The sequence below is a fragment of the Lissotriton helveticus genome, chromosome 2_1 (genome assembly GCF_964261635.1).
Source record: "Lissotriton helveticus chromosome 2_1, aLisHel1.1, whole genome shotgun sequence".
In the NCBI taxonomy this organism is placed as follows: Eukaryota; Metazoa; Chordata; class Amphibia; order Caudata; family Salamandridae; genus Lissotriton; species Lissotriton helveticus.
The window spans coordinates 609,253,210-609,265,657 of record NC_136059.1 but is presented as its reverse complement, the minus strand read 5'-3'; the positions used below and the strand labels follow the sequence as shown (position 1 = coordinate 609,265,657).

The 12,448-nt window shown below is 42.0% G+C and overlaps 1 protein-coding gene and 1 long non-coding RNA gene across 3 annotated transcripts in view; one reads left to right on the top strand and one right to left on the bottom strand.

Moving 5' to 3' along the window:
- The window catches only part of LOC144818185 (uncharacterized), a 39,255-nt gene extending 36,772 nt beyond the window's left edge, over positions 1-2,483 (top strand). The window contains exon 3 of the long non-coding RNA XR_013607062.1: positions 1,636-2,483. This is a non-coding gene — a long non-coding RNA (uncharacterized LOC144818185). The remainder of the gene's footprint in view (positions 1-1,635) is intronic.
- The window catches only part of RASGRF2 (Ras protein specific guanine nucleotide releasing factor 2), a 1,720,695-nt gene that overhangs the window by 275,081 nt on the left and 1,433,166 nt on the right, over positions 1-12,448 (bottom strand). The gene's annotated exons all lie outside the window — the stretch shown is intronic.

Genomic DNA, 12,448 nt, shown 5'->3' with positions numbered 1-12,448 from the left:
GTGGTGGAAAAGCAGAGGTCAACAGCAAACGCATCAGTGATGGTCCATTCCACGAGGTGGTGGAACAAGTGTTCCATTTGTATCTGTGGGACCTAATCAACATGCAAATTGCAGAAAGAAGGGTGCTCAATATGTTGAAAGAAGATGTGTTTTTTTTGCATAACTCCTTTAAAAAGAAATTTTTGTATGTTTTTGTTTTTGTGTTGTTTTGTCAATGCTATATTTTGATACTGGTACAAGCTCCCCTGTGTTGTGAGGGGATGGTCATGACAGTGCCCATCACTACACAACATTAGGTTGGACTTGTTCTGGTTACTAAATTTCACAGATATGATATTTCATGCTGTGAACATGACAGACAACACTTCAACAGTGTATGTCTATTTGGCTATAATGGTATTGAAGAAAAATAAAAGAGTTATACAGGATTAAAGGTGTGTCACCTGCAGTTAGCCATGACTGCCCCTTCCCTTAAAGGACAGGCAGCCCTTGATTAAATACTCCCTGATTGGACCCTAAGGAGGAATTATAAATCTATGGCTTTTGCAAAAGGTGACCTAAAATCTGTGCACTATTTTGGATTTTGTGTATCACCTGTACTCATGGTGTTGTGTCACAAGCCTGACTATCACCTAAGTAATTTTTTTTGTTCTTCTATAGATTTTCCTTTTGCCGCCTCTCCCCTAATCGATGTCGCATTGTGCCTACTTATGGGGGACTTTAGCTGTGTCCCAGTCCCATTTCCCTTTTCTGTATTCCTTTCATCAGTCAGCCCTTTTATTATTGTTGGTGTATTGTTCAGGTCCACACTCCCAGATTGTAGCGATATATTAGGGACCCCCATATTATGTATAATTCCCTTTTGTATGACCAGGCTGGTTTTCAAGAATTTTCTTCATGCCCACTTGGATGTTTTTTATAGCCTGACTGTCAGGGTAGTGATGGACTGGTTAATTGACCCAATAGGATCTTTTACTATAGTAGACAAGTTTTCCACCTCAATAGAGAATACCTTACGTTTATTTTTTGGAACATGACATAATTTCAATGCCTATTTTAGTTGGGTTTTTGTGCCTGCTGTTTTGATTTTTGGTAGGATCAGATGTGTACTAATCATGGAAATGCCAGAACTCTCTAGTTCTTGTCTTTTGTTTCCACATTTTTGATCATTAGCCTGTATTGATTCGTGCATGTGATGCCCCATTATTAAAAAGAGGTATCTGTATGCCTCTGACAATCTATCATGCGAGTTTTCTTTTGAGAGGTTCTAGATAAGGAATGTAGGAACACACAGATGTAATCATTCAGAAAACAAAATGTTTACCCTATTAGACAATGCCACTATGAAGTCCAATGTAGCTATCTACCCTTAGATGGCAGAGGATATGCTCTCACATTGTAGTTAGTGAGGACAATGAAGGGGTACCCAATTGAAGAGACTAGAAGTACTGCCTTTTTCTTTTATATCCTATGATAATGACAGTGCATTCTAGACCACAGTAATCCCATGGCATATGGCCACTCCCTCGAAGATTGCAGGCCACCTGCTTGCAGTCGCATTGTTAAATACAATTAATTGTTTTTCCTTTAATTTGAAGAGAACTAACAACTGTGTCACATTTCATACATCACTAGGTTCTGCAGGATCTTCCAGAGTAAAAGGAAGACGCATGATACCCTGCAGAACAGTAATGAAAATGAGTCCTAAACTCCCATCAGTGACAGCTACAAATGAGGGGCGAACTTCTTGAACCTACAGTCCCAGCACCCAGAAAGTGACAAGGCTGGATAGCGATTGCCAGTGCTTCATCAATGCCATCTCCAAAGCATTGTGCCTGCTCCATCAGACGGCGTTGGACATCAGAGAATAAGGAGGAGCTGGTTTCCTGTTTATTGCTGAAAATGAGTTTCAGTGCAAAAGAGCGAAAGAGAAGGATCCCTGTTGTTGATGACAGGGCTGGTTTGAGGCTTCAGTTTCTTACCTGTCATGTGCTAGTAACCTCTGACAGCGCGCGGTCCCCTGACTCCCTTGGCCTGAGTTTTGGTCAACCCCCTTTTCCTTTGCTCCAACAGAAGGGCAGTGCACCGGAGGATATAAGATTGGCAAAAGGCACTACATTTGTGGTACCCATGTGGAAAGGAAATTAGAATGAAAGAGCAGCCCGAGCGCCTTCTGACACTGCATAACAAGTGTTGTAGCCTGATAGTGTTGCTGAACGTGAAAGCCTGTTGCTCTATCCTGATTAACAGCACTTGGGTCCGCACGATATGATCTGCGCTCATGACCACCGAAGAGCATGGTATCTGTAGTGCCTGCCGCAGAGGAGAGATATTGGTGCACTGCCTTGAGACATTGAGACTTTCGAGTGAGCTGTGAATGTTTGCCAGGAGGACACTCCAACAGACACTAAGAAGCACCATCGTCATGGAAAGGCATGGTTCGAGAGGCCCTACGCGGAAGGAGGAAATGGAAGCAGATTTGATGGACGATAGAAGCCTACTAAAGAGGCTTAAAACAGACTTTGGGCAGAGTTGCACAAGCAATTACAGTCTAATAATTTAGAGCAAATGTTAGATATGTTCCAAAATGGTCCAACAAAAAATGGATTTGTGTGACTGTTCTTACTGTTTTCTGACATCGTTTAAGAGTAGTATTCTGTTTAATAGAACAGTATCAGGCCTGTATTCAGACAAAGAGTATCACCATTTCACCTGAAAGCATTGTTAATATCTAAGGCCCATTTGATACCACACAAGGACTGACACAGATGGAGTAGTGATAGTCTGTATTAGCTGTAGGGCCCATAGATTGCTTCCCATTCTGATTAGTAAAGGATGATCTGGTTTTGCCCCTATTCAAGTTATATGTGTGTAGGTTGAGAGATCTAATTATGGTAATATATATATACATATACTCCAAGTTAAGTAATTAGGGAAAGGAAGATGTCCTGGAGTACAGTGCATGCAGATCGAGAAAGGTCCAGAAAATAATGGACATTTGATCTAGACACGTTTGATTGTTGCCTTGGCATGGCAAAAGGAGCGCCTGTTGAACTGCATTTTTAAAAATCCATTTTGTGTTGCCATGCTCTAGGCAACTTGTCTGAAAACTGTCCTCCACATCCCAATTGAATCTTGCACAACCCCCTGCTCCTTGTGGTCGAGCCAATTCCAAGAAGCCTGCCTGTGTGCCTTCCCCCAGATGTGCCAGAGACTCAGCCACATCCTGTCCATTGTTGGTAACTCAGCCTGTCACACCAGCTATACTGTGACCACCCCCAACTGAAAGAGGAAGCACGAGGTTAGGCCCTGAAACCACACCAACTAATAGAGGAAGCACAAGGCTGTACACTGTGACCACACATTCCTGTGGTTCTGCCAATTCTGGGAACCAGCAGCAGATAGTTCCTGTTCTTGACTGTAAGACACCCTGCACCTGGCATCTTAGTTCATTGACCACACATTTCTGTGGTTCTGCCAATTCTGGGAACCAGCTAGATAGTTCCTGTTTTAAAAGATAGTTCCTGTTCTTGACTCTAAGCTGAGAGATAACCCCCCCCGGATGAGGAAGAGCCTTCAACTGAAATGAGCACATTTCGAAACATTACATGCACTCTCACGAGACACAAGACACGCCCATACCTTGACACATCTTGTTGGAAATTACTGCTTGTCACTTCCCTGTTTTTGCCTACTGACTGAATCTGTATAAATATTCTGCTGTGTGAATAAAGCATCAGACCACTCCTGAACCCGCTTGGTGAAGGAGCTCCCCTTAACTCGAGTTATTGAATAAATCCCTCTTTACTCGAATACCACGGACTCCTCTCTTTACTTAATTTAAAGTATTTACTAATATAGACATTCTAAGATAAGGTAATATTAATTATTTACCACATATGTATGGATGGAAGGATGAAAGGATGGGTGGATGGATGTATGTATGGAAGGAAGGATGAAAGGATGGATGGACAGACAGATGTGTGAAAAGGTGGGTGGATGAATGATGAGTGGATGGATGTAAAGATGAAAGGGTGGATTGATTGTTGAAGGATGGATGGATGTGTGAAAAGGTGGGTGGATGGAGGATCGATGGAAGGATGAAAGGGTGGGTGGATGGATGTATGGAAGGAAGGTTGAAGGATGGATGGATGGATGTAAGGATGAAAGGATGGATGGATGTGTGAAAAAGTGGGTGGATGAATGATGGATGGAGGGATGGATGTGATGAGGTCCAACAGGCGCATTTATGGTTGTCTATAGGTGTTGATGATGAGGAGTACCAGTTTCTAGAATCTTTTGTCGGAAGGGAGTCCTTACGCCTAAAAAGGTTTTACAAGGGGGTCTCGGCATCAAAAAGTTTGAAGACCTCTGCTCTAAGGTAAGCCTGACTGATGTTGTGTCAAGCTCAGAGGGTTAAGCACAGGTTAATTTAGTGATTTATGTGGTTCACCCTGACAGAGATTGTGGCCGTTGCATGAGGAGGATTTACAATTTCTCACATGGACATGGGCATGTATGAACCCATAACTAGTATGTACAGTGCCATGTACTATGGCCGTGCCAAGCATTGTTCTGGTTCATTTGGATGCAGGTGCCTCATTGTCACCAATTTTGAGCATCGTTTTACAAATTGCAGTGGCATAACGAAACTTGAGGGCTCCCCCCTGCAAAGCACATAGAGGGGGCTCCCATGTTCCAGACCCAGTAAGGATCTTGCAGGCCAGGGACCTGCCACTTGTGCACAAAGCCAGAGGGGGCCCCTGGAGCTTGGTGGTCCCCCAAACTACGGGGGCTTCGGGGACTACTGTTATACCATTGTGCAGTTGTGTAAAATGCAGAAATAGAAAAGATTACTGAGTGTCATCCTCTGGACAACACCTGACTTGCCTCTCTTTGAGGGTTCACCCACATTCCTCACTTATTACAGGATATCTGTCTGACCACTGTTTTTTGAAAATGTTCTTTACCACTCCTCCCTTGCGTTGTCTTCAATGCCCCAGCATTTCCAATGTAGCTTTTTTCTAAATTCACTAGTCAGATATTTTTATACCAGTCTTGCTGAAAATATCTCCCAGATTATGCACTGCTTGCCACAATCGATACTAGAAAACACTTTACATTTCACCAGGTAAGATCAGCCAGGCCTGTGGTCATTATGCAACCTAGGCTTAGTATTGCATTCAGGAATAGGCGCACAACAACATATCTGAGTTGATCCCAACTTTTTAAAAACAATATTCTACGAGCATTTGTTCTAGACAAAAGGCTAGATATGATCTGAAATACTAGCTTGAAATCTTCTATAGTTGTAAGTTGTAGTTGCCTTCACTTTAAAATGAATTCTTTGTAGTCATTTATCCAAGAGGTTGGTATACTAGGTGGTTGTCTGTGAAATAAGCTCAGAATCAGGGCATGCTCTTTGACAGCGATGTTTCATTTTCTGTATGGAAAAATGTGGTTCGCAAATGAGCATTTTTCCACCTGTGACAACCCAAAGAGATTCTGCTGTCTCTACATTCCTACGAGAAAATCACCTCGAATGAATGAATGAATGAATGAATGAGTGAATGAATGAATATAAAACTTTTAAAGCGCAAACTTAGCCCAAAGGTATCAAGGTGCTGCAGACAGGGTCAGTATATCAAAGTTCACAAATTACAAGGGAGATGAGGAGTGGAGCAAGAGAAAAGCCAGGTCTTCAAAGATTTCCTAAAGGCAGAATGTAGTTCCAAATTATAGATTGAGAAAGGAAGCAGATTCCACAAATTGGCGCCCAACAGCGAAAAAGCCCCCCCCCTCCTCCATCTGACTTTCCTGAACCTAGCAACTGTTACCCAATTCCTAGCAATAGATCTCAGGTTCCTGCTCGGAATATAACGGTGAAACAGTTTTTTAATGCCTTCAACACCCTTGTTGTGCAAGGCCTTGTGTACCATACACAGTGCTTTAAACACAATTCTCCTCCCCAGCGGGAGCCAGTGAAGGCTCTTAATGGTGGATGAGATGGCATGAAATTTAGGGAGACCCATCACCAGCCTAGCAGCTGCATTCGGCACTAGTTGGAGTCGATGCAAAAGTCCCCCATTTATTCCTAAATAAAGGGCATTGCAATAATCCAACCTAGATACCACAAGGGCAACCACTGCCTGTTTCCGAGCTGAAAGGGAGAGAAAAGGAAAGATCTTCCTAAGAGTCCCTAGCATCCCGAAGCAGGTTGCGACGGTTCTATTTATTTGTGACTTTAATGACAGAGAGGAGTCTACAATAATGCCAAGATTCTTGGCACTTAGACAGGGAACAGGGCAGGCTCCTAGAGACCAAATATCAAGCTTGTCTCCTTGTCAACCTTGAACCTCAAAGTTGTCTTGTCAGGGCTGGAATACTATAATAGTCTTGAACAGACATACCAAATGCACCCTTCGCCAAGTTGCAATGAGTACAAAACCAGGCTGCTATCATGCTGCTGGATCTGAATCTACATGATCACATGGGGTTTGCTTCCGGATCACTCAACCTGCCCCACATAAAAGAAAGGGTATCCTCTAACACTCTCTATATCTGTACCTTTTGACTGTAAACCTCAGGCCAGCTAACAGAGGTCTACTGTCTACCCATCGATTCTGATATAAAAGATTTGGAAGCTCCTCTCTTCAACACCAGAACCATCTGGAATATTTTACCCACCTACCTGAGATTAGAAATTGACTACATCAAATTCAAGACATCCTTGAAGACATCTCTTCATCATGGCATATGGGCAAACCTGTTGTCCTAAGAGAGGTAACAGACTGATTTACACAAATCCTATTGGTCAGATGGCTGTGGCCAGACATCCCCTCTCTACCTGGTTTCAGACTGCCTCACTTCCAAGGCTTTGTTACCTGTACTAAAACTCTAGTGGGATTATTAGACAGCGAGAGGTACACAAGTGAGCCAAACTCCCTTGTATATCTCTTCACCTCCCCTCTCCTGGTGACGTCAACCTTAGTGCCTAGAAGCCACTAACTGGGGCATTTGATGCCCTTTAGAAAACCCCCAAATACAAAAATACCCGTATATACATTCGATCTTTAGGTTACTGCTTTACTCACTTGGATTAAGGTAGAAAGCTTGATGCATTGATAATGGACAGATGAAATTCAAAAAGGGCTTGTGCATGCACATATTGATACTTTTTCTGACCAAACATTAGGGCAGTCTATATTACCTGCTCACTGGGTATATTTCCTTAACAGTAGATCTATTTTCTCACTTATGGCTTGTCTGCAGTCTGTTTGTGGGTTCGTCTTGAACTGGGCTAGCTGACACAGGGATTTGAACTGAAAGGGTAGGGGTGGCAATCGCTCTACAGTCTAGATACACAGCATATGCAGTCAACAACATGACTGCTTTCACCATGAGATCAGTGTATGAGGCAAAATTGTGGCTGGTGGTGGCCCCCAGCTATACCTGTAAGACAATTTTCAACCCAGTAGGGAGTGCTACCAAATATATACTAAAGCAATCACATAGTCTAAAAATCAAAAAACACAGTTTGTCAAGATGGAGATAGCTTAAATCAGTTCATTGATATACGAGAGCCATAAAGTTAAATCTTCAACAGTTTTTATTCTTCAAATACAAAACATCTATCCCAGTCACTGCGTTTAGCCCTGAGAAAGGACTTCATCAGGACTATAAAATAGATATATACAAAACCAAGTTTAAAAAACCATATAAAATACATAAAACTAAAACAATTCTTTTAGACTAGTTCAGTGCTGTCTTAACTAGTCAACCAGGGCTCAGCAATACAGAGAAACCAAATACCTTGTCCCATCTGTCTTCTGTTTTTAAGTTTGACGGTGATAGTGTGCCTTTCTATAGAGTTGTCAATAAGAGCATAATATATGGGAAGGTTGTGGCGATTGGTCCAGAGTTTAGTCAATGGGTATGGCTCTGAGAAGTTAATGCAAAGCAAAGTAAAGGTGGGACTAATGGATAGCAGTTCTTTGGTGGGGGGGAAGGGTCAGTTGGTGGACTGAAGCCTAGGAATGTTCTGATTGGCTATAACCTTGACCAATGAAATGATGTATAAATATCTTAGAACGTGTTTATTTTTGCATCAGAATGGTCAGTAGATACTCGTTCTCTGGGGCTTTAAGAGAAAGCTAGTGGATTTATCTCTATTCGAGATACGATTTTGGAAATGTAAATTCATTTTCAAGCGCAAATTAATTTTGAATGTATACTTCTCCCAGATTCACCTTCTACTGAAATACTCCTGCAAGATGGCACCAGAGAAAATCTGGTGTAGAGGGCCGGCACAGCATCACTGGATGCTATTGCACAACTCAATAAAGAAACTACATGTGGTTACACAGATTTCCTGGACTCGTTCATCAGGGTTACAGCTCAAGTTTTAGAGGCATAACAGGTTCAGGCAACAGACACATCAGTATAGTTATAGCAGCCTTAGAGGCTTTGTCCTTAGATACTCCAGAAGAAAAAGTTATAAAGTGGTAATAAAACGTGCACTTCCCTAAACCTTGTCTCAAATGATGTAAATTGAACAGGTTACTCAAATTATTTGGGCATGCAATGCGACCTGGCCGCTTATCATTTACAAACATGTATGTATCACCTTTCTTGCCTTCTAGCCTCTACTTCTTTTGAATTTCCCATCTTGCCACTTCCAAGTGTATTTTAAGTGAAATTAGTTGGACAGGACATGATGTGAAAATAAAAAGTTACATATTTCTCATAATCTCCATCACTAGATAGGAAAGCTATATCGGATAGATCTCACAGACTTAGAAACCAGAAGCAGAGCAAATATATTTCTAGGATTACAGCAATCTAATAGATTTTCACAGAGTATTAGTGATGATAATTCTATAATAGCAATCTTATAGTCTTTCACACAGGATTAGTGATGATAATGCTAAATAAAGCTATATCAATATATATGTCGAAATAAGAGCCAGAGAGATAGAAACATCTTGAATCCAGGCAATCACATAAATAAGTGTCCCAAACTCATTATGTAGTATCACCAAATTTCTAAATGTATCCAAAAATCTTCACCCCAAAAGTCATTGTGATATTTTCTGAAATTGTACACTTTCATACCAAACATACATTTGTCTTTTTATGTTAATATTTCCCCTATTCCCAAAGAAAATTAAGCCCTTCCTTTTTTTTTAACAAAAATAACCCTTTGTGCCCAAACTATCAGTTTTTCATTTTAGCAAATCTGTGAATTTGGACTCAAAATACCAGCTTTTAATTTCTATAAAGTATACTCCTATGCTTCAGACCCACGTGGGCAAAATCTACTTTGCATGCTCATGCATCAAATTCACCTGCCAATGATGCCCATCAAATGCTAATAGTGACCTCTATATGCTTGGAATGCTACACATATACCTGAATGTTCTGTTATCTGGATTTGTCTGGTGCACAAGTGTATGGTGAGTAGCCAGGCATCCATTAGAAGTCAATTTCTGGCCATTATATGTCAAGGATGGCCAACAATATGCCTGTGAAGGACAAAATAATACAAGGAATGACAATGTTCCAGATAAGCCAGTTTTTTACATACAAGATCATTATGCTGCCGGATAAGGCAATCAGAATGCCGACACTGCTCTAACTCAGGCTGGATCCAGGTGCAGTATCAAGAAGTATGGAGCTTTTTCTGTCCCTGATGATCTAATCAGGAATCCAGCCAACTTGCCCTTGGAGTCACTCCAGTAGTCCTGAGTTCAGCAGTAGAACTGGGCTCAAACAGCAGGGCAGGCCTCTGAGGGTTCAAGGCAGGCTTCGGGCAGCAAGGCAGTCTTCTGAAGTACACAGCAGGCAACAGCAGCAGCGAGTCATTCTGCAGGTCCAGAAATTGAAGTGAAGAGTGGGTCAGAGGGTCCTATTTTTATACCTGGTGCCCTCTTTGAAGTAGGAGAAGTTTCTAGAGAAATCCCTTTGAAGTGCTTGAATTTTCCTGCTTCCCTTGCCCTGGCTCCGATCTGGCTGCATGAACAACGCAAAGGTGGGAACTCCTTTGTGTGAAGGCAGGGCCCAGCCTAAACAGTTGCAAGTGAGACTGTGCTCAGCCCCATCTCCCTATCCTGCCAGCGATGGCCCATCCAACCACACCTAACCCCTCTACTGTGTGGGTGTCTAGGAGGAATAAAGTCCAACTGCCAACTACAACCAGTCGTATGACCCAGGAACAGGCACCAAATATAATAGAACAGGAAAATGCGACATTTTCAAAATTGTAACTTAAAGCCCGACTTTAGCATTAAAGAAGAGCTTTGATTACAATTTTTCAGCCACCAAACATGAAATTTTTACCTGTTCCCAAAAGTTAGCACATATTTAAATGTAACAAGGCAATCCAATGGTATTTAATGGGAAAGGAAAGCCTCACAGTAGTGAACAAACAATTTTTTAGATCTTTTTAACTACCGGACCATGTAAAAGTTAAACAAACAGGTCCAACCTTTTAGTTAAAATGCTCCCTGACCTATAGGCACCTAGGGCCTACCTTAAGGGTGTCTTATATGCAATAAAATGGGAGTCAAAGGCTTGGGAAGTGGGTTATGTTGCCGAGTCGCATTGACAGTTTAAAACTGCATTCAGACTGCAGCGGCAGACCTGGGACATGTTTTAAGGGGCTACTTAAGTGGGTGGCACAATAAGTGCTTCCGGCCCACAAGTTGCATTTAATTTACAGGACCTGGGTATATATTGTATCCCACTTTACTAGGGGATTATAAGTAAATTAAACACGCCAATCAGATGTAAGCCACTTTTGCCATTACATTTTAGGCAGTGAGCACAAGCAGTTTAACTGTGATTAGCAGTGGTAAAGTGCACAGAGTCCTAAGGCCAACAAAACTGCACATACCCTATTGTACGCAGTAGGAAGCTGGCTTTTTATGTGGTAGTGCCAATGTACGAGCACACCATGCAAAAAGTACAGATGACCCTTATTGGTTTACAGGGCTTACATTAATAATTCCAAGAGCTCTATTTGTGGTAATGTGATCAAGCAGCTTAGGCTTATCAGAAGGTAGTGTTAAGCATTTGTTGTACACACAGAGTCAATAAATGAGACACATACTCAAGAAGAAATTTGAGACCAATCTAGAAAAATAACACATACTTTTATATATTAGAAGATACCAAGATCCTTGGAATCAGATAAGTATTTTGGGAGTTATAGCTTTTTGTAGAAATAGAAAAATACAGTTGAGTAATGGTTTTGCGGTATGAGCCTCGATTGTGGTAATTTTATCTATTGGGAGAAACATACACTGCATAAATATACTTGTGAGTTGTTCCTAAGGGTGACTTTTGGGCCTTAAGGTGCTCAGGGGCCAGGGTCCAAGAAACCACCAGTAGTTTGCTTTTACCTGCCCTGGTGAGTTCAGGTACAGAGGTGCTGGTCGCATTGGTAGCTTTGAGCACTACACAGTAAAGTCAATGGTAAAGGTACCTGAAAAAGAAAGGCTGCAAGCGGGGACTTGGGGATAAGTATAGCAGAACCCAAAGTAGGGCTCAGCTCTTGAGGGTCTATGGAGCACAGGGGCACATCTGGTTGGGAGGCTTGTGTGCAGAGGTATTTTATCCAGGGGTCGCTGTAGTTAAAGGCTCTAACTTGGTTTTGATGACACAGAGAAAGAGAGAAAACAGGAAAGCAAGGCCAATCTGATGAAGATCTTGTGGATCCTGAAGCCCCTCAACAGCAAGTCGGTGTTGGCATTGGTGGTGTTTGGACTGGACATGCAACAAACCCTGGTAGTTGCAAGGGCTCCAGTACACAGGGTATTGTTACTGAGAGGCTCCAGGAGGGGTCAGCGGCTAAAAGTACCTGCGTTGTAAATACATGCGTGGTAATGGTAGGCGTTGTAATGGATCCTGCGTTGTAAAAAATGCGTGGTAATGGTAGGTCGTTGTAAAAGTTGCGTTGTAAAGGTTGTATACCACTCCACCCCCTATATGACAACTTCTTGGGGAGAGTGGGCATAAACCTGACTCAGAGATCCTACTTTCACCAAATTCAAAATGGTGACCCTTCCTTGGCTGTCCACTTCAGGTGGCCCACCTTAGGGATGTGCCTAGCCTTGTAGTGTAGGCAGTATCAGACTACAGGAGGTGGTCCATAAACGCTAAAGAGACTCGGCCAAATATGTGTAACATACAACAATTTCTCTTAGGGTATTAATTAAAAGTCAGTTTTAGGTTGCACAATTAATCGCTGAGAGCGGAAAGAGGAAGGGAGAAAACCAGGGAGACAAAAAGTTTTGTTAACATAGAATGTACTTTAGAAATTGCATATGTTTGTCATATTTAACTTCATATCTTCAAACATATGAGAGGGTGACACTGAGTTACATTGAATGGCATGTAACCTGTGGGATACTGTGCACAAGTGCTCGTGAAAAATTGTGATTGCGCA